At 34.1% G+C, this 21760-nt stretch overlaps 1 protein-coding gene across 1 annotated transcript in view; it reads right to left on the bottom strand.

Moving 5' to 3' along the window:
* The window catches only part of LOC120423917 (MOXD1 homolog 2-like), a 395154-nt gene extending 373933 nt beyond the window's left edge, over nucleotides 1–21221 (bottom strand). The window contains 1 exon segment of the mRNA XM_039587898.2: nucleotides 20131–21221. The gene's annotated coding sequence lies outside the window, so the exon portion shown is untranslated.
* Between the last annotated feature and the right edge of the window lie 539 nt (nucleotides 21222–21760).

Genomic DNA, 21760 nt, shown 5'->3' with positions numbered 1-21760 from the left:
CTACGCCCACGACCACGTTCAATGAGTTGCTTGAAATTTGGTCCCCTAAACCCACATGCGGAAAAGAGCTTTCGAGGAAAATCTGCCTCGGCATCAATGGAAACGGCCTTTTCTTCGCAGCGTTTGGTGTGCGTAATTTGATTAGCAAGGGGTGTTTTGCTTCTTGACTGAATCGTGGGTGGAAAGTACTGCGAAATGCCTCCGGAAGGATTCCGGGTGTGAAAAGTGAATTTTATTTGCGTTTCATTACATCAAAAGGTCATATAGAGTTAACAGTTATTCTTATTTTTGACCTGTTATTTTTATTATATGTTGATTTTTTTATATCTTCTTTGATAATATCGTTTTTGCTTGAATTCAAGAAAACTGAGGTAGATTGTCAAACAAAAACATTTGAATGGTTTCTCACCTTAAAACCGCAAGTAGCACAATGAGAAACTCAAAAAATTACAGTTACATGCAAGAACTTCTAATTAAATCTAGTTAAGCACTTGCCGACACGAGGTTCAAACCCGTCGTTTTACGTACTCGCTTCCCACTGAACTCCAGAGTGGTAGAACTTGCTTTTTTTGACGAGCAAGAACAAACGGAAACATTGCTTTTTCCCTCCAAATAAAAACCGAGAAACTAAAACCCAACAAGAACCGCACATCGCGTCAACAATTGTCGGAATGATCTGGAGTTTGAAACAAACAGAAAAAAAACCCTTAAATCTTGTGATCTTTTTTTTCGTGATGTCCAACGGCACGCGGCTCGTTTTTGTGCCCTTTTTTCGACCAAAAAAAGCCCTTCTGCCGACTTTGAGGGCCCAGGCAGGGCCATGTGAGTAGTTTTATTTACAGTTTTTATTTCACTTTTATTTCTGTTTACATCAAATTCCACTTTGGAGTCGGGCCGGTGGTGGCGGGCGGCTACTTTTTTTTGTCGTTGTTGTCTGCCATCGTCGTCATCATTACAGTTTTGATGGGTTCTGGCAGGGGCACTGCTGGATAGTTTGACTGAGAATGATCGTTCTGGATTGGATTTCCGTTCAAGGTTTCAAAAAGCAATGCTTTGCAACATTGTTTAAAGCAGATTTCTAGATTAAATTTTCAAAACAACCTTTCCGTCATGGGTTTCCTATGCAGATAGGACCTTTTGAAAATTTAATCTAGATTTAAAATCTGTTAATAATATTATTGAAAGATTTGCCTATCAATAACAATGTTTTTGCTATATTTTTTTTAATTTTTTTGTTCTTTTAAATAAGGACAAACATTGTTGTGGCTTTTAAAATTATAAGTGAAGAATAATTTTATCTGATTTTTATTCATTTTCTTAAGCAATGATGGTTTGTGACTAGAAAACTAGATAAAATAGGCAATCAAAAAAATTCTACAATTTTGAGGGAAATTTTAAATCCCTTAAATCAAATTCAAATGGTTGATTCAAATGTTTTTCAATTCGATGACAATGATATTAGATAAGAAAAGAGCGTTAAATATTTTCAAGATTATTTGAATTTGAGATTTTCTCAACTTATAAAAAGCCTTAAGGAAATCTTTATATAAATTGAGAAAATCTCAAATTCCACAAATTATGTGAACATAATAATTTTATATATTGGATACATACTGCCTTTTGAAAAAATATTTATTTTGTAGCAATTATATCATTTTACAATCATATCTGGATATTTGTTTAAAACAAATGCAAAACATGGACTGTATTCCATCTGCTCTGATGGACCGGACATTTTAAAAAAATCTCTTTCGAATAGTTACCAAAAATAAGGGTGAGAAAAACATAACATTGGGAATCAGCTATTAACCTCCTTTTTCATAATTCTTTGACTGTAATCAAACTAGTTTGAAATATTGAAAACTGTTTTAATTGTGTTAGCTTTGCACATTTTATAATTCCAACGTTTTTTTTTTAGTTCCTCCAAGAAATTTTATTTTGGAAATTGTTTACTGCAGAGATTTTTTTTCAATGGATTCAATTTTGAAGATTATTCTCAAAACGTGTTTTCCCAAATAACATATTTTTCAAAACAAAATTAAATAAAACCAGCCAACAATTCCAATGCCAAAAAACTCAATAAATTTGGTATTTCATTTTCATTATTTGAGTTTGCGTTGGCTCACGTTCATTTCAGTTAAAACTCTTTAATTTTGCGCTGAATATTTTTTATTGATGTCAGATTATGTTAAGGTCTCTTTCGGGTCAAATTCTGTAAGCAAATCCGGTTTATCTATGTCAAACTCGAAATTTTTTAAATAATTTTAAAATCGTTAATATTTTTTTATGTATGTCCCATACATGCATTTTCATCACTTTTGTAATAATTATCAGTTAACTCTTTCACAAAATCCAAACACGTGACTTCTAGGGTGAAACAAATTTGCTTAGCGACAACATTGTCGCCAAAATTAAGAAAATTTAGATAAAAAAAATCGGCAAGTCTGATATTTGGCACCATAAAAGCAGGGCTCTTTCCCGACATTTTGCGGGGTCCGGCGAAATATTTTGTTGGGGGATCTAGAGCATTTTTGTTTCTGATTTTTTTTTCGATTTTATAGGGGTTTTCTTCAGAAAAGTCGATTATGAATGTGCCTAAAGAGGCTCTTAATTACTTATTTGACCTCAAATAAAAGTTTCCAACCAAAATTTACAAGATTTCTAGCTTTCTTTGAAACATCCCCAAAATATATATTAACGCAAAGATTCCCATTATATTTTTTTAATCCTCTGCCACATAACACTATGAAATTTTAAAATATTTTCGAATCAATCACATGAGAGCAGTTTCCTGAACATTTTCCATAAAAAAGTATCAATTTTGGTTCAATATAAGCAGAGATATACCCAATTTTCTAAAATAAAAAGTGACTTTCTCCAAAATGTCAGGATTCAATTCCCATTCAAACGATTCTAATAAAATCGTTTCCAAAAATTTCTTCAAAATTTTATTAAAGTGATTTGTTTTAGCAAAATGTTTTTATCCTCAAAAAAAATCAGGAGGCAGTGTTCACCGTTTGAATGAGAAAAAAATCCAGGAATATTCAAAAAAGTCACTTTTTATTTGATATAATGGGGTATATCTCTGCTTATATTGAACCAAAATTGATACTTTTTCATGGAAAATATTCAAAAACTGTTTTCTACAATGTGATTAATTCAAAATGATTTAAAATGACGTAGTGTTATATGGCAGAGGATGAAAAAAATATTGGGAATCTTTTCGTCAATATATAGCATTTAAATGATATACTCTCAGTTTAGCTGTGTTTCATAATCGAAATTGCTGTATTTTCATGACGAATTGTGCAAAGAAATGATTTTTATTCGGTCGTTGTGAGGTTCCCAGCTTGGATTTAGAGGGTTATTTCAAAGAAAGCTAGAAATCTGGTAAATTTTGGTTAGAAACTATTTATTTGAAATTTGTAAATTTAATATGAAATTTAGAGTCTCTAGAAGCACATTTATAGTAAATTTGATAGATATGAACATGAACCCATCGATTTCCATCGACTTTTCTGAAGAAAAATCCTATAAAATCGACAAAAAATATTCAAAAAAGAATGTTGCTCTAGACCCCTCGACGAAATATTTCGCTGGAAACCGCATTTTTTTTTGGATAATAAAACAACAATTGCCTTGAATGATGTGCACCCTTAAGTTAATTATTTGAAAAAAATAATTTCATTTCAATGAAAACCCATTTGCTACTTAGTAGGATTTTTATAGAAGAACATAAAAACATAAGATCGCTGTTAGATTATTTATGCATAACAAATATTATTTATCATTTTTTATAGTTTTCCTGTTCATTTCTATGTTTGCATAAATTAATTATGACACAATTTAAAAAAAAAAATTCTTAACAAAAAAAAAGATACTGAAATGATGGTTGGAGTATAAATTATAATGTTAATCGTTTCTAGAGATGTTTACAAGAAGTTTAGCATTACGGAATCTTCATTGTTTTTCTTCCAGTACAGTTTCTTCAATGCAAAAAAATTCAACGTCAACCTTTAAAAACCCCAAGTCATCCCCAAATTCAATAGACTGCAAAACTTTCCCTCTAAAAGAGTCAACCATGGCCCCGTTTTATCACACTAACCCCAACAACTTAACCTGAAGACGACGACGACACAAAACTAATCTCTTGCCAAAGACATTAATCTCCCAACGCGCCACCACGTGATCCGTCATTTGCAGCCCTGAGCTGTTGCTGAGCTTGGAGTTTCGCGCAAGCTTTGGAAAATCTCTGACGCATCAAGATTTAAAGTTTTCCACCCAACAGAAGAAAATGTTGGCCACGTCGTTGTCGCGTTTGGAAAGGGGAAAAAAACGAAGCCTTCAGGTTGTCGACGGGGACGGAACAAATGTAGTTTTCCCTAGCAGTTTGCACCGACCTCGGAGGAAAAAACTATCGATCCGAAGCTGCAAAGTTGTAAATCTTGCAACTGGCCAAGTTTTCCGCGCTCGAATCCAGCCAGGAATTTGTATTAGTTTTCTGTGTTTTTCTCAGGGGGCGACCAAGACGGAGAGGATGGCAAGTTTTTTTTCCAGGGATTTTCCCTAGCTTTTCGTGGATTTATTTCCCGGTGCCCCAGCCGTTGGCCTAGACGGTGCTCAATAATCGAGTAACGGCGTCCCGGAGGACGTGCGGTGAACTTGCTTGTGCTCCAGGTTGAGGAAAACAAGCAACTTACACTGGTTCCGGAGAGTGCGGAAGTTGGGATGTTTGGGGATGTTTTAATCCTTAAAAAACATTATTTTGAAAAAAAAGTTAAACATGAGAGTTTATTTTGAAAGATTTAAAATTTTAAAAGTTTTGATAATAATACAAAAACGATACTTTCTAGATCACAATTTTCACATCTCTGCTCTCAGGCCAAGACCAACTAAAGACTTACTACTAACACTTCACAATGTCTTGAAAAAGAAAACCCATCACATCAGGTCACAAGGAGTGCACAAAATTCTGCCAACCTCTAGCATCCTTTGCTAAATTACACCGTCTTCGTCGTTGTCGAAGGGAAGAAAACACTATAACTAAGTTTAATTTCAAAAGTTTTGCACTTCCTGAAGAAAAGACTCGCTCCTCCTTTTTCGCCATTTTCACGAGCTGCTAGAAGATGCAAGCAAACAAAATTTCAAACAAGCTTGCAAAAAAAAAACGAAACCCCGTGAAAAAGCTGAAAGCTTGGGTAAAGAAAACAGAAAATCGAAAGTTGCAACAAAAAAAGCTGCAACTATGTGCTGCAAATGGACAAAACGTGCCGCCCAGTTTTGTGCAGAGTGTTAAAATATGTTTTGGCGAGAAGGTTTCGTTTTTTTGTGTAGATTCAAACCAATGTAATAGCCGTTGTTGGTGTTTTTTCAGGAATCGACATCGTTAGAATGGTTTTTCGTGGCGCTAAAAATACACTCTTAAAAGTTTTAGTTTCAGCTTTTTATTGGGAAATAAAATTAATTACTGTTCAATAATAAATACCCTCAAACCGAAATGGTTGTTTCAACTTTGGTATTTATCTGAAAACCTTGATTTTATGGCTAGTTCAAATTAGTTCGAGTTGCATTGCCCAACGCTGCTCCGTCGGTCATAAAACGATTGGAAATTTCTATTCAAAGAAAGCTGATACTCGCCCAACGCTGAAGTGTTACAACAATTTGCTCCAAAAGAACGTTGCCTTGGCCACGTGCCCAGTAGATCGTCGTCAGCACTGCCGTTGGCCCGCCCGGACCAACATAAATCTATATTTCAAGTGCAATTAGAACAGACACACGGGTGTGAGCCGCATTCGAGAAGAAACCCCTTCTTTTCATCTTCCTCTCTAGTTGGGTGTTTTACTGGAAGCGCGATCGAGACCAATTTGAGGATGACCTATTTTTTTCTGGTGGTGAAGCGACACTTTGAAGAATGGAATCGGAATGATGGCAGCTAATGGTTGTTCCATGCTTCAAAGATGTGTCACAAATAAAAATTTCATCCTTCTTTTTGGGTGAGATAGCGTCGTGTAGTTTGGGGAAGATGGATTGTGACAATATTCGAAGGCAGTGGTTGTCAAAACTTTGAAAAAACACAATTTTCAAACTGCGATATCTATGGAACCACAAACCATTGAATGTCAATCCAGGGCACATTTTAAGAAAATTGAACGTTTGTAGTCCATTTTCAAATTATTAGAATATTTTTCATAAATTTAAATTACATTGAATATGTTTTTTTTAACAATTTTGGCATCAGTATTTGTCATGTTCCTGAGAAAATTTTACATTGGTTTTACAACAATGGGTAATGTTTCCTTCATAGTTTCCTAGATTTGAATTTTATTGGTTTGAGTTAAATAGTAAAATTTTAATATAACTTGGCTGGACATTTTTTTTAATTAATGAACTCTAAACCTAAAATTCAAAAGCTTGTGAACTGACGGAAAACATTTTCCAAAATCTAAAAAAAAGGTACATTTTTTCTAAACTTGGTTCAATATAAAAATTCAGCAACAAGTTTTGATATTCACAGCACACACTGAAAACAACATTAACATTTATAATAAGTCCTTTGATCCCACATCCAATTTTCTTCAAAATGAGTCTTGGATCAACTATCTGCGATTAGTGGACGCAGATGTCTCGCAATTCGAAAATTGAGGTTTTTCACATTTTTAAGGAAATATGCGAAACTTTGTAGAGATGCCATAAAGGAGGGGGTTGTCAGATTTGGATGAAAATGGTCAGTCCTGTACGCTTGTCACATTCTTAATATTTTACGTCTAAATCGTGGGTTGGCTACGATTTTTTTTGCGATGTTCAAAATTTTTCTTACACATGGATCATTTAAAGAAACTTTTAACATTTCAAAAGGGCTTAGAAACTTCAATTTATTAAAAAAGATGATAATATTTTTGAAAAAGAGCAGAACCTTTAACAAGGCTTTTTAGCATTGAAAATCTGTCAAATAGTTTTCAATAAATCATCCTTGAAAGGGAAATTCAACTATGAAATTTTGAAATAATTTCATTTTGTACTAAATTTAAACTTCAAGATGCAATATTTTTTAACGACAATTCGTTAAAATATTTTTTAGATTTTCGAAAACAGTTTTTGTAGCGGAGCTTTTCTTTTTGACACTTTTTAAATAAATTGCAAAAAACGGTGATATTTATAAAAAAAATAAGTAATTTCCAATTAAAAATTTTATATTGCACCTGAAAGAGAATTAACTTCGGTACCATTATCAAGTCTATCTTTCTTGAAACCCACAAGGTTTTTTCCTAAATCTTTTAATTATGAAATTTGAAATGTTGTAAATTAACGTGAGTTAGCAAAAAAATAAATCTAAATTTCAAAAAAATTAGTGATTTGAGGAAATAACACAAAAATACTTATTAAGTTTGTTATTTCAATTCATTGGATATCTATCTCAATAGAACAAGAGAACAAACGTGCTTTGATTTGTAAATTTAGTATTGATTACCATAATGTTCTTAATCTATAATTTGATATTGTTTCATGTAAATAAAAAAAAAAACTTGGCAAAAATCGTCAAATATACTGTGCTGTGATTTAAACACACGAGCTTTTATTGATTCCCTAATTAAGAAAATGCATGCTTAAACATTACTCAATTTAAAATTAACATTTAGCTTTAATTTTTTTTATTTCGAAAAGATTTTTCTTCCATAATAAATTCCTCAGAAAATACAAATAGATACATTGTCTCTATGAAACAATAAATCCAAATTTTTGTAAAGTTTAAAGAGTCCTTAAGTAAAAAAACACGGTATTAATGACTTTGTTATTTATTTAAAGTAATTTTTCATATTTTGCATTATCTTTCCAAAAAACAGAGGAGGGGAGGGAAATAGACTTGTGGAATCGATTTTAAACTATTTGGACTTTTTGAAAATCTCCATATTAATTTTTACATTCATTTATCGAATTGGGCACTTTTTTGTGTTTCCTTAATTTAAAATTTTGGAACCGCAGATTACAAAAGCGTGAATTTAAAAAAAATATATATTTGCGTCATTTCATTGATGTTTTCCACATTTTGACAGTAGTCATCTCAAAAGAACTTTGTGATAGATTTAATTCAAAGAAACTTTGAATTTTATGCCATTTATTTGGACGATATGAACTACCTGACCACATCTGCTGATTAACATAATTTGATGGTGTTTAATGAAATAAATAAATCACCTGAAGAAAAAAAAGCATTAAAATGGCTGTTCAAAAAAGGCCCAACTAATTAGGGAAGTATATATATTTTTTATAAAGCTCTAAATCATTGACGAAATTTTGAGTTCAATAAGCTAAAAATGTACTCCCCTGAGTTTATGCACATTTTAAATCAGATTAATTTTGTTTAATTTTTTTTTAATATTAGTAAATTTTCAATTTTTTATTGCAATATTGCAATAAAATGTTTTTGTCAAAATTTAGATTTTTTAAAACTAATGATTTTTAACTAACTGCACTAGCGTATAGTGCATTTCTCACACCTTTTTCATTCAATTGTTGAAATATTGGCTAGTAATTTATTTATTTACATTGCATTACATCGGCCTAATTAATAACATATCGGCTACAAACAATTCAAAATAATTTATTCATTTTGAAAATTTCAAAATTTTCGCAATGAAAAGACGCAACTTTTAGTAAACAAAAAAGCATGGGTCATCGCTCAAATTTAAAAGTTATCGCAGATTTAGTGAAAAATTCATTTTTTATTTGCCGTTTTCGTCTTTTCCCGTTTTCGCTCACGGCACGTCCATAAACCCAGTTTTTATTTTCAAAAAATCACGGATACTTTGTTAAATTTTTCGAGCAATCCGATTTAAACATTTTCCTGAGACCAAAGCTAGATTCTTTGATCTTCTATTTTTCCTCAAAAGCCTATCCTTCCCAGATAATCCCAGAAAATTATGAGCTCGATCGGAGCGCTTTTTTCGAATCATGCTGTTTCGGCGAATGCTGTATACAACGTGTTGAACGTGAGTTTTGTACACATTTAACTTTTATTTATTAAATTAAAACTTTAATTTTTTTAAGTTGAAATCAGTAACGCTCAAACTTCCTCAAGTTATGATTTATTTGCAGGCCCTGAACGCACTTCAATCGACACAATTGAAATTTAGTAAATTCCCTTCCCAATGCCTTTTGTTTGCATTCTTCTCATTTTTTCAAAAGAGAAAATCCCTGTTTCCCTGTTAAGACAATAATCCAGGTAACTTTGAAAATCCCTTGCGTGCTACCTTGTGACACGTCCTATCTTTTTACAACATATGCGTCACAGGTAGAGCGTCCAATTTCCCGTCCCGGGAAAAAAATTCCCGGGAATTCCCGGGATTTCCCGGAAAAAAATATTTCCCGTTTCCCGGGAAATTTGTAAATTTCCCGGGAATTCCCGAAATTCAAGCGGAAGTTTACATTTTTCTAACTTCTTGGCACATTTTTTTTTAATTTTCAAAAAAAAAAATGAAAACACTTAATTTTATTTTATTTAATTCAATTTCATGTTCTTATAACTTATCAGTTCGTCTGAAAATACACGTCAAGGAATATTTCAGATAATATTAGTTTCTGACTTGTTTTCTGAAGCTTTTACAACTGGGATCTTGTTTATTCGTAAAGCAACACAAATTACGATATTTTGGAACGAAAATTAACTATTATAATTCTGGTTAGTTTTTTAAACGAAAATTGTTGTTATATCATCTGAAAATATGGTACCTCTGGCTTTTGGCCAAGATCAAAATTAAGTTTTTCTTCCCGATTATGTTTACCATGGCCAAATTGAATGAAAATTGAAAAAAATATCATTTGATGTTTCAAAGAGGGTTGTGCAAGAAGAATTTGGTTAATTTGTTTAAAAGTGTTTACAGTTTAATATAAAGAATTTACACTAACAGAGCGTAAGCGGAATTAATATGAAACTACTTTTATTGATTTGAAAATTCTTTAAGCCGAAGTCATTTTTTAAGCTGAATCATTATAAAACTACTTCGTATTGTATAGAAGGTGTACAAAAAATGTAAACTTATTTAAAAATTTAGCTCCAAATATTTAAAAACTTTGAGTTGTGATTTCATAAAAGAAATGTTTTTAGTGAAAAGGCAGTTTTAAGGTGAATTCAATGCGTAAGATTTGTTATGGACAAAAAGATTTGTCAACAAATCCATATTTTCTTCATAATTTTTTTTTCATTTCAACGTCATCTCAATATTATACTTTATCATGTTCTCTCAAACTGTTCACAACTCCATAATTAATTGCAAATTTATGGTTTTGAAGCATGGATTGATTTCACTCGCTTTCCAAACACTGTGATTAGAAAAATAATACTACACAAAAATACTAATGATTATTTTTTTTACAACACTGTTGTACGAATTGGAAGCCAATAAATTTAGAATATGTATATATTTTCTTGAATAATGATTATTAAATTGATATTTTGTACAATTTTGTTGAAGAACAATTTTCGATAAATTTGAAATTTCCCGGGAATTCCCGGGATTTCCCGGGAAATTTGTTAAAAATTTCCCGTTTCCCGGGAATTCTGTAACCCCGGGAAATTGGACGCTCTAGTCACAGGATAGTACTGGCTAAGGATGGATTTGGCTTCTAACGGCTTAAAATATCAAAAAAAAAAAATTTAAATATGCCTCAATGTTTGAGTTGATTTATTAAATCATTATTTTGACAACCCTGCATCCTCTTCCCCAAGCTACCAGGCAGCATACTGGAAAATTTCCCTTAATAGTGTCACTTCAAATTATCGTCACACACCGAACTCCGCTTCCCAACTTCATATCTCCAATCTACACATTCGCGCAAAGTCGTCAGTTAGACTGCCGCCGCCACGGCAACTTGTGGCAAAACCGTCACGGCGGCATCCGCGGCAGACTGCCTGGCATCGATTTCCAACTCCTTCTAATGGCCCCCTTCGCTGCTCTTTCTTGGCCCGTTGATTAATAGATGCATCTGCTGCTTCGAAACGCATCCACTCTCAAACTCCAATAATTAATAATGTCTCGAGCGTGCGCTCGAGCGAAGCGTTCTAAATTTTAAACCGGTCGCAAGTCCAACAGTCAAACTTTGGGGCCAAACATTTGCTCTTCCAAGTTCACTTTCGGAATTGCACAGTTAAAAGTAGTGAAACTGATTAAGTTATTTCGATGAAAATTTAAGTAAAACCAAATTTTTACCAGTGTAAATGTCTGTGGCTTCTGCACACTCCTCTGGCATCGCAAATTTCTGGGGCTGGTGGCGCAAAAACCCCAAGACAGTGGCTGCTGAATTTCAACTCAAACTAGCCAGAAAATTCTAGCTCACATGTGGCCTCCCCCCTCAGAGTGGTGTGGAACTTTTTGGGAAACACCAAACTGTAGAACACCTAGAAATTCAGCACCAGGAGGGAAAGCTCAGACTTTCTAAGCTTATTTATTGCTGTGGTTAACCAGACTAATTTTTCGCCTTTTTCCCCCCAGAGATAGGTGCCTTCTGGTGGTGCTGCTGCTTCTGTTGTTGGCCAAAAATTTCCGCCCCATCTCATTTTCGCTTTTTGTGCATGATTTGGAAATTCTCAGTGAAAATTGCGAATTAGCTCGAAAATTTAGAAAAAGAATACTGAATCTTCAATTGAACTAAATTTAGTAACTTTAAAATCATTTTTTGCAACACCATTGTGAAACCACCTACTCTTACTGTCATTCTGGAATGAAGAAATGGCCTACTTTTCTTCACAAAAAACAGCATCGAAAAGTAAAACTTTTTGATACAAGAGCTGAATAGTTCGCATTTTCAGCACTCAAATGGATGCTATAATAGTAGTTTATGCAACAAGTTGCAAAAAGAGGATTTTTTCAGCACGTGTCGTACATTTATCCAACGAGGTTCACCGAGTTGGATAAATACGAAAAGTGCTGAAAAAATCAAGTTTTGCAACGAGTTCTATACAACATTTTTTGCAATTCCAAAAAACACACACTGAGCGAAATTTTATGTCCAATTTTCATGTATTTTGTCAATAAATCGTTGAAATCAAAAAAAAATGTTGAAAAGTGTTACTTTTCGAAACAAGTGCTGAAAAGTTCAACTTTTCAGCACCCATTTGAGTGCTGAAAAGTAGAACTTTTCAGCATTTATTTTGAAAAGTGTTGCCATTCGATTCTGTTATTTTTGGTACAGAAAAGTAGGCTATTTCGTCGTTCAAGAATGACAGGAAAAGTAAGTAGTTTCACGACGGAATTGCAAAAATAATAGTTTTCAGCACTTGTGTTAAAAAGTGGTACTTTACAATACCATTTTGATTTGAACGGTAATTTGACTTAGCACTTTTGACTCCCATCCAAACGGAAATTGCAATGAAACATGTAAGCAACTCATTGCACTACTAGATTTTTCCATGTGCTTCTTTTTGCAACTTGTTGCATAAACTACTGTTGTTATTTCAATTTTAAAAATTCATATTGTTGTTCATGTATAAAATATTAAATATTTAAATTATATCAAGGTTGTCATTCGATAACATTATGGTCGATAATATTATCGTCTAACGATATCGAAAATGGTTATCATTATCGTCGGGATGATAACGGTAATCTATCGTTATCTTTATCGTTATTTCGATTATTCTAATAAAGGACGACAACCTATTTTTAAAATCTTTCTTAAAATCAACCAAATTGTGTAAAATTTTTCATACTTTCAGCAGGAATATATTTTTTGAAAATGAAGAAACTTTAAATTTTGAATTTTTTAACTTCATTAGAGTTTTTTAATAAATACAAAAATGCTTACGAAATACCGTATTTAAAAATAAAACAAATTTTCAAAATTTTATATATGGTCAGCACGTTATTAGAGCTTTTTTCAACACAAAAATTTTCACAAAATACCGTATTTTTTGAAAATATCAAAATTATCAAAATATGCAATATGGGTACTAAACGAAGCGAAATTTTGCGTGCATTTTTATTTTATATTCTTCAAATAAAATTTTGCTTCATTTTAAACCAAAATATATTAAAACTTACACAAATTTCAGTATATTCAAAAAATTACGACATTTTGTGAAAATTTTCATTAATTTACAAAAAAAAGTAAAAATCCATTAAAATTTTCAAAATTGAAAAAAACAGGTAAAGGTATAAGTAAATTACAAGTAAAATTTAAAATAACAATATTTTGTGAAAATATAAGTTCATCAACAAAAAAAATCAAATAAACTGAAAATTCATATAAAATTTCGCTTTGTTTGATACGCATATTGCAAATCATGAAAATTTTAGTACTTTCGAAAAAATAAAGTATATTGTGAACATTTTAGTATTTAAAAAAACTCTTATTGTGTAAATACGTAAAAAAATTTGCTTCGTTTGATTTCCATTTTGAGCACTTTGAAAATTTGAGTTTTTTCGAAAAAATACGGTTTTCTGTGAACAATTATGAGTAATTATACTGTGAAACTGACTACGATTCTCGGGTTAATTTGTTAAAAAAGCCGTAAGAGCCAATGGTAAACAAAGCCTTTTTTGCCTCGGTATTCGACCTACTTACAAAAAACAAATTTCATTTTTTTAAGATTGCTCATCTACACGTCTTTCAAGTGCCCCAAAATAATAATAAATTAAATTTTGTTACAATTTGGAGTAATACAAATATTAGTGTCGGTGGTCACGGTGGCGCTCACGGCTTTTTGAAAACTCACCCGAGATTTTTAAAAATTTATATATTTTTAGTGAAAGCATTGAGAATTAAAAATGATTTAGTTGCATTGAATCGATTTTTAAAAGATTTTAAAAATAAGTTTTCGTCCAAGATTATCGCCGATAGAATTATCGAAATAACGGTAACGATAAAATTATCGTTAACAACCTTGAGCGGTATTTCATAGAAGTTTTCAAAATTTGGCCGAAGACATCAAATTTTAAATTTTTGCTGATGACATTTTTTTTAGTTACAATATATTTTCTTGAATTCCTTGATATTTTGCTAATTTTTAATAGTAGCATAACTAATGATGTATGAAACTTGAAATTTGAGGTTCTGTTTTGTCAACTGAGACAAATCGGGACTTAATAGTTCCAGGATTACTTTTCAATATGGCGTAACTCTGTCAGTTTTTGCCCTGTTTAAAATTATTGTAAAATTCCTAGTGATTTTTTATGAAACCAATAAAAAATGACTGCTTGGTATAAGTTTTATGTTTATATTTGTTTTTAAACGAGGTAAAAGGTTTAATTTTTCATTACAAATAAAGCATAACCTTTACCTTGTCAACGATTTTCTGAAGAATTAAATTTTGGATTTTCGGTATCAGCTTGGCAATGTTCAGAGGTCGAGTCATTTCTCGTTTGCTCGTTTTTTGGAGAGGCCAATTGGACTATTTATTCTCGATCATTTCTCAAGTGGTCATCTTTGGCTTTGTTTGAACATATCAGAGCAACACAGCACACATAGCGGGTGGAAACGGCACGTGTGAGGATTTTAAATTTCGCCAGGAGATAAAGGAATGCATTTTGAAAGTTGAACTTGATTTTTTTAGCGATTGAGTTTCTCTCACTCCATTTTGCTTTCTATTTTCAAGGAATTAGCTGAACTTGACCTAAATGCAGCATTATAACATTATATCCAAATAACCAACCAAAATCTCATTCATAAAACTCATGAAGTGACCTTTAACGAAACGTTCCAAAAACTTTTCTTACGAGAATTGCTTTCCGATCCTACCACCTGCCAGTTGCGTGATATGCCATAGTTTAAAAAAAATGTTGATAGTAACACTGCGGCTGCTGTCTTCTTATTTCCTTATGTTTCAAAAATCAAATCAAATTATTCGCTCTACAGCATTGCCTTGGCGTTCCCGATTACGGGATTCCTACTCGAAACTTGATGTCCGAAGGCTTGATTGTTGAGGCATTTGCAAATCTCTTTTTACACCTTAGCTTCCATCCACCCCGGGATTCAAACTGACGACCTTTGGATTGTGAGTCCAACTGCCTACCAGCGACTCCACCGAGGCAGGACCCAGGGAGACGACTCCTACAACCTGGACTGAGCTATTGACCTAACCTCAAGGTTTGGCCGGGGCCAACATTTACTTCCCCATCCGACGGAAGGCGTGATCAGACAAATATCGTCTCAGAATTTGCCACCGGGACCTTCTGGGATCGAACCCAGGCCGACTGGGTGAGAGACAATCACGCTCCTTATGTTTATGTTACTTAATTTTATGAAACCTTCTTCCGATAAACTCTTCCTCCTCAAACGTCCGTTCAGACAAACTTTAATCCTCCCTTAAACGCAAGCCTGGTAAGCCTGCCTTCTGAAACTATTCCCAAGTCAATCCCATTATTTATTCAAATAATTAGCAAGTTTTTAACGAAACTTCCAACTTGTCCCTACCCCGCTCAGGAAAGGCCTGTCAAACTGCAGGAAAAAGCGCTCCTCCCTCCAAAACCCTCGGTTCTCTTCGTGATAATTTCTCGGAAGTTTTCGGAAACTTTCCTCCAGTAACGCCCCTCCCTGCCCAAGGATTGATTACATAAAAGTTTCACTTTTGGTCAAGACATCACCTGGATCACGTCAACGCGCTTCGTGAGAGACTTTGTGGGGGTCAAAGGATTTTTGCCGAGTTTGTGATTTTTGGGATGATGATGGGAGGGTTCGGTTTCTCGGACTCTCGGCTCTGTGTTGAAAATGGGGGGCCTATCGAGTTACACAATTTGGGAAATCTTCCACACTCAAGAGTATCGGACCTTAAATGGACCCTTTATTTTTGAGGGGGGCTCATTTGGGGCTTAATCAGAGCGACCCGTCGTTTAGAGGAAAGATGATTTTTTGTTGTCTTCTTGAGGAGGATTTAACTGATGATTACACTGTGATACAAATTTTAAATAAAAATATCAGGGTCAATGATCTGATGAATTTTTGTTATTTTAATATTTTAAAGAGTTTGTTTTATTTTTTCCTGATTTGATCAAATAAATTACTGAGATTCCATTTAAAGCTAACTTATCTCAAAAAATTTGTTACAGGTTTCTTTAAATGTAGGTATAAGTGAGTCACAACATCTTCTCTCTTAATAGTTGAATTTAATATTAACTAAATCACAATTATTCTCTTTCAATTAAAAATTGTCAGATCACATTTATTTTGTAAACTAATAAATTAAAAAAACACTTACTCAAAACATATGAAAGAGTTTTAGATCTTCAAAATAATGACTCATAGGAAAGGTCTTTTGATTGTCTTTCCAACAATGGGACGCACGATGGATACGGACATTATGTTCATCAAAACATGTATAAAGTGCATAAGTGCTCAAAACCTTGTGAGTATTTTTTCAGATATTTTCAAGGTATGTTTAAAAGGTGTTTCAAATTCCTTTTTTAAGAAATACAACATGAAAAAAACCTCTTTAAAAACCTTCCGAATTTTTTTGAAAATATTATTTGGGGTAGCTTTTTGAGTACATTAGGTCAATGATATAATTTTCAATAGAGACTTGTGAGATCTTAAGACGGATCGAATGACACCCACTCCGTCAAATATGGTTCAACCAGTCAAGAGATATTCGAGTGTAATAAATTTTATGAGCATCCCCCTTCTCCCTTCTACCAAGCACACAAACATTTGTTCAGAAGGAGAGCTGGGCAAATTAATAAAATGAGGCTTTTCTTTAGAGAGGAAAGCAAAACAATAAAAAATTTAAAACTGATTTCAAATTTCTTCAAAAAAAAATTCAATTAATTCATGTTTAAAATTAATTTAATATTTGCGCTATATTTCTCAAACAAACAAAAAAAAAAGCTAAATATTTTACAAGACCGAGCCACGTAGCCCAGTGGTAACGCTTCAGCCTCGTAAGCGGTAGATCGGGGTTAAAATCCCGGCTCGGACCAATACAACTGGTGATCTTTTCCCTTGTGGAATCGATTGCTTAGAAAAGGGAAGGTAGTGTATCGTCACAAACTGGACCTTATCACGACACCTTAGGGAGGCGACCTATGGAATGTCAACATTAACCTTAACATGTTAACATTAAGTTGAGAATGAAACTGCCACTGAATCCGCTTTGTAAATGCTGGCCCCGATACTCTTCAAGGGTGTTCCCCTCAGGAACTGGGAAAGATTGACTTAACCAAATATTTTACAAGCAAAATTTGGAAAAAAAAAACATTTTTTATGAATAATTCAGATAGGTTATTAAATAACAAACCTGATTGAAACTATAAATGTTAGTTATTGTTTCGTTTATGTTTTATTCTTCTTTGGAATAACAGCCATGTTTTTCTAAACATTTTTGTTTTGTAATTTTGTCTTCTTTGTCTTCTTTCAAGTTACATGATTTTTATCAGCTTTGACCACAATCAAAGTAGAGGAAATAATATAATTTTATGAATCGTGAAAAAATCAGGTTTTATTTGGATTTTTTTTTTAAATCAGCTTCTGTGTAATTTTGATATATTGTTTCTTATGATTTTTTTTTTCATCATTGTTTTTAAAGGGTAGATTGAAAGTCAGTTTGAATCTTGATTTAAACATGTGTAACCCTTTTTCTAAATTATGCCTATGTTTTAAGTAAGCTCAAGTATCTTTGATTCGGTCAATTTATTTCATTGATGAAAAGTTATTTAAATTTGTGTTATTGAACACATTGATATCGCATTATTATACATTCAATTATTTAATCGCATATTGAATTAAATATATTTTTTTAATATTTTGGTAGCAAAAATATTTCTTGTAAAAAACACGGATATTTGAAAAAGTTTTATTTTAAAATATAAAAAATAAAAAATAAATCCAATTTTATATAACGTGCCAATTTTTTTTTTTTTTGAAGTTTATGACCCTCCATTCTGACCAAAGTCGTGGGGAATGAGGGTGGACAAATAAAAAAAACATGAAAATTTAAACAACAGTTCAATTATTGGATGAAACATATTTTGTTTGTAGCAAGTCCAGATGAATTGCATTCATTAGTTTTCAATATATCTTTCAAAGTATCGCAATAAAAACGCTGTTTCAAGAAATCTAAGTATTTTCAAACGAGCTCAAACATGCTGAATACGGTTTTGATGTATTTATTATTATTTTCTAAATTCTTTTCGCTCCTTGATTTTACAGGGCGATTTCAAAGATATTCACTTTGAAAATTATCTGTAACGTCTTTATTGAATTAAATCTAATTTTTATTTTTATTTTCAAAAAGCACAAACCGTTTCAGGGTCAAAATTCCAGTACAAAAACTTTTTTGTTGCCGTTTACGTCTTGAAATTTTTTACTATTCTTGTAATTTTAGCACGACGAATCAGCCTACCTTTTTCTACCAAAAATAACAGACTGGAATAGGAACACTTTTCAAAATAAATGCTGAAAAGTTCTACTTTTCAGCACTCAAATGGATACTGAAAAGATGAATTTTTCTGCACTTGTATCGAAAAGTAATTAATTTTAACATTGTTTTGATTTAAACGCTGGATTAACTCAACACATGGACATAGGATCTACAATTCCATTCGAAAGGTGTTTTTCAGAATTGCAAAAACTATTGTATGGAACTCATTGCAAAACATGATTTTTTCAGCATTCGTTGTGTTTGTACGTTTTTTGCAACTTGTTGCATAAACCACTATCTTAAAAAAATGGAATGCAAAATAATAATATTTTTTTTGCAATTCCGTCGTGAAACTACTTACTTTTCCTGTCATTCTTGAACGACGAAATAGCCTACTTTTCTGTACCAAAAATAACAGAATCGAATAGCAACAGTTCAAAATAAAAGTGAAAAGTTTTACTTTTCAGCACTCAAATGGGCGCTGACAAGTTGAACTTTTCAGCACTTGTTTCGAAAAGTAACACTTTTCAATTTTTTTTTGATTTAAACGATTTATTGACAAAATACATGAAAATTTGACATAAAATTTCTCTCAGTGTTTGTTTTTTGGAATTGCAAAAAAATGTTGTATGGAACTCGATGCAAAACTTGATTTTTTCAGCACTCTTCGTATTTATCCAACTCGGTGAACCTCGCTGGATAAATGTACGACTTGTGCTAAAAAAATCCTCTTTGTGCAACTTGTTGCATAAACTACTATTATGATTATTAAAATAACCCCAAAACATTTTTTAGCAGCTCGCAAAAAATATCTTGCTATATTTTGAATTTTGAAGAGCTTTTCTGGTTATTTAAAAAATTGGTAAACATTATATTCGCTATCCGTTCCCCAATTTGTTGTTGTCGGAGCCGAGAGTGAGACCAATTGAACTTTTAAAATGTAATTCAAAATTTGCAAATTCAGTCTCACAACTTTCAGAGCCTGTCTGTTACTTAATATGTCGATGACATGATTTCACTCATACTGCTATCTAATTTGGTTTGGATTGTTCTGTTTGTCAAGTCCCATGTTTGGTTTTAAAATTAAACCTGATTTTGTTTATTGAAATATTAGAACATAAATAACAATAAGTTATGCGGCAATGATTCAATTAGTTTCTTTATTATTATACCACCCTAGTTTCCACGTTAAGCTTTTTTTAACCTCCTAACAATACAAAACATATTTGTAGGTATAAACTAAATCAAAACAAATAAAAAATTGCAAAAAAATAATGATAAAAAATTTATTTCAAAAACTCATTTCGCAATAACTAAAAAAAATACATGAATTATACAGTAAATTTTTGAAAACAATTTATGAGCTATGGAATTCGTATGCTGACGAACCTTTTGAAAATTTAATTGATAATTTATAAATAAAAAAAGTAAACATATTTTCACCTAACAATGTTTTATTCCACCAGGTGTTACCACTTTCTTTCCCCCTGATGTCTACTGACAAGTCCAGCCCAAACATGCCCCCAAAAGCCAGACCGCCACGAGCATGTTCCCTAACCCCAAACTGCATCGCAGTGGCTCGCTCGGTCTAGCCCGCGTGTCATTCCAACTATCCAATCCAGCCCGGCAGCAGCCCCCGAAGCTGACGAAGGTCTAGTCCACAAAAACAAACCCAAAACCCAACCCCACAACAACAACAACAACAGCGCCGACTATCATCATCATCTAGAGCAGATCAGACAGAAATAATAACAATAAAAAAAACGAGCAGAGTTTCTGAGACTCACATCAGCACGAACTTTTTTTCGGAGCGCTCGTCTGTCAGCTGTCAAAATACTCCTCCGTTGAAGTTAGGAAAAAACGGCGCGATCTCTTCACCGGAGGTCTCCGCTCTATCCACCTTGACACGCCGGACTTGTCTTCCTGCGTGCGTTTCACTTTCAACCCAAATTTGACGTTTTCTGGATCACCACCAGCTAGCTTTAATCTCCAATTAATTTCAACTCTTCCCCTTTAAAACACACGAACGCACGCACTCGCCGCTCACTTTTTGGGTGGGCCGTCCATAACTCACGACACACACACTCACACTTGTTTCGCGAGATAAATCATCGATCCCGTCGACGTTTCGATGCGGTGTCGGGCTTCGCCAGGGCGAAGTTGTGAAGTTTTGGTTGTTTTTTTACTTCATACCCCCGCACTTGCCACGGGTGCGCAAATTGCCGAGAGATAAATCAAAGAACTTCTTCCTGGCTGGCATTGCCGAACACACTCACACCATGGAGGTGGTGAAGCTTGCTCCCGCCTCGCGGGAGATGATTGGCGAAGCTGATGTAACAAGGCTCCCCTTGGGGGGGGTCCAGCGTTGACGCGCGCGTGAATCGGGGCCAAATCGATAACCAGAGACTCAACCACCCCGGGCTGCCCGATAAGGACCACCACAACAACAACAACAGCGTCTCCGGAAGACCATTTCACATAATTTGCCAATTTACGTGTTCCGGTTACGAGCAGCCGGAAGGAACTTGGGAGCCTTCCGCGTTTATCTCTAATCGATGAGTGGAGCTACTTTAAAAGAAACCCCCTGGAAATTCGAATCCCGTGCTCCGTACGAAAGGTATCCTTGCGAGAAGTTTCGCGAAATGTGTGTATCCCGTCGCGCGCGAACCGCGTCACCGAAAACCTGCCTTTTTACGACTTGCGTTCACCGAAGCCACGACGTTACTAAATTTTCCCTTCTGTAAAGTCCCCTCAGCTGTGTGTTCTCTTGCCAGGCCAGGCGTTCTAGCGAGCCCTGCTCCTCATCCAGAGCCAGCGCATTTCGATGTAAAAGAAGTTAACTGCGAGCGAAAACTCCGGCCAAAACTCCAAGAGATCCTTTTGACAGCCGGAGCGAAAGAGAGCACGCACGCTCGCGAAATCGCATTGTTTTGGTCGGTGCTCGCGGGGCTCTCTCACTTGACAGTGCGCATGAGCGCTCGCGGGAGCGTACCGCTCCGTTCGACAGCTAGCCATAGAGTGAACACCTCGCGAGGCGATCCGTCGCCGTTTTATGCCAAGCTTGGCCGCTTCTCCTCTTTATGGCAGCGTTCGTGCTGGGCGCGCTGTCACCAATACAGGCAAAGCAAGCGTAGCAAGCGGGTAGACAGGCAGCAAAGTATGCGTTTCCCCTTAATTTTTCCCCTTCGGTGAGGGGAAGTTCGGCTGTTAAGGGGAAGTTGTGCTACGCTACGCTGCCGGTTCACCAGTTGTACCGTCGTCCTACAATGTAAGACGACACTCGAAGAAGAAGGTTCCGACGATGTTATGCTGTGTTATGCTACACACACGTGATGCAATGTCGCTGAGCGTATGTGTGTGTGTGTGTGTGTTGTAGTTTTGAATCGTAATGAATGGAAGCGGAATTGGGTGCAATTT

The sequence above is a fragment of the Culex pipiens genome, chromosome 2 (genome assembly GCF_016801865.2).
Source record: "Culex pipiens pallens isolate TS chromosome 2, TS_CPP_V2, whole genome shotgun sequence".
NCBI lineage: Eukaryota > Metazoa > Arthropoda > Insecta > Diptera > Culicidae > Culex > Culex pipiens.
Note: the sequence above shows the minus strand (reverse complement) of the source record. Positions and strands in the feature narration are given on the sequence as shown.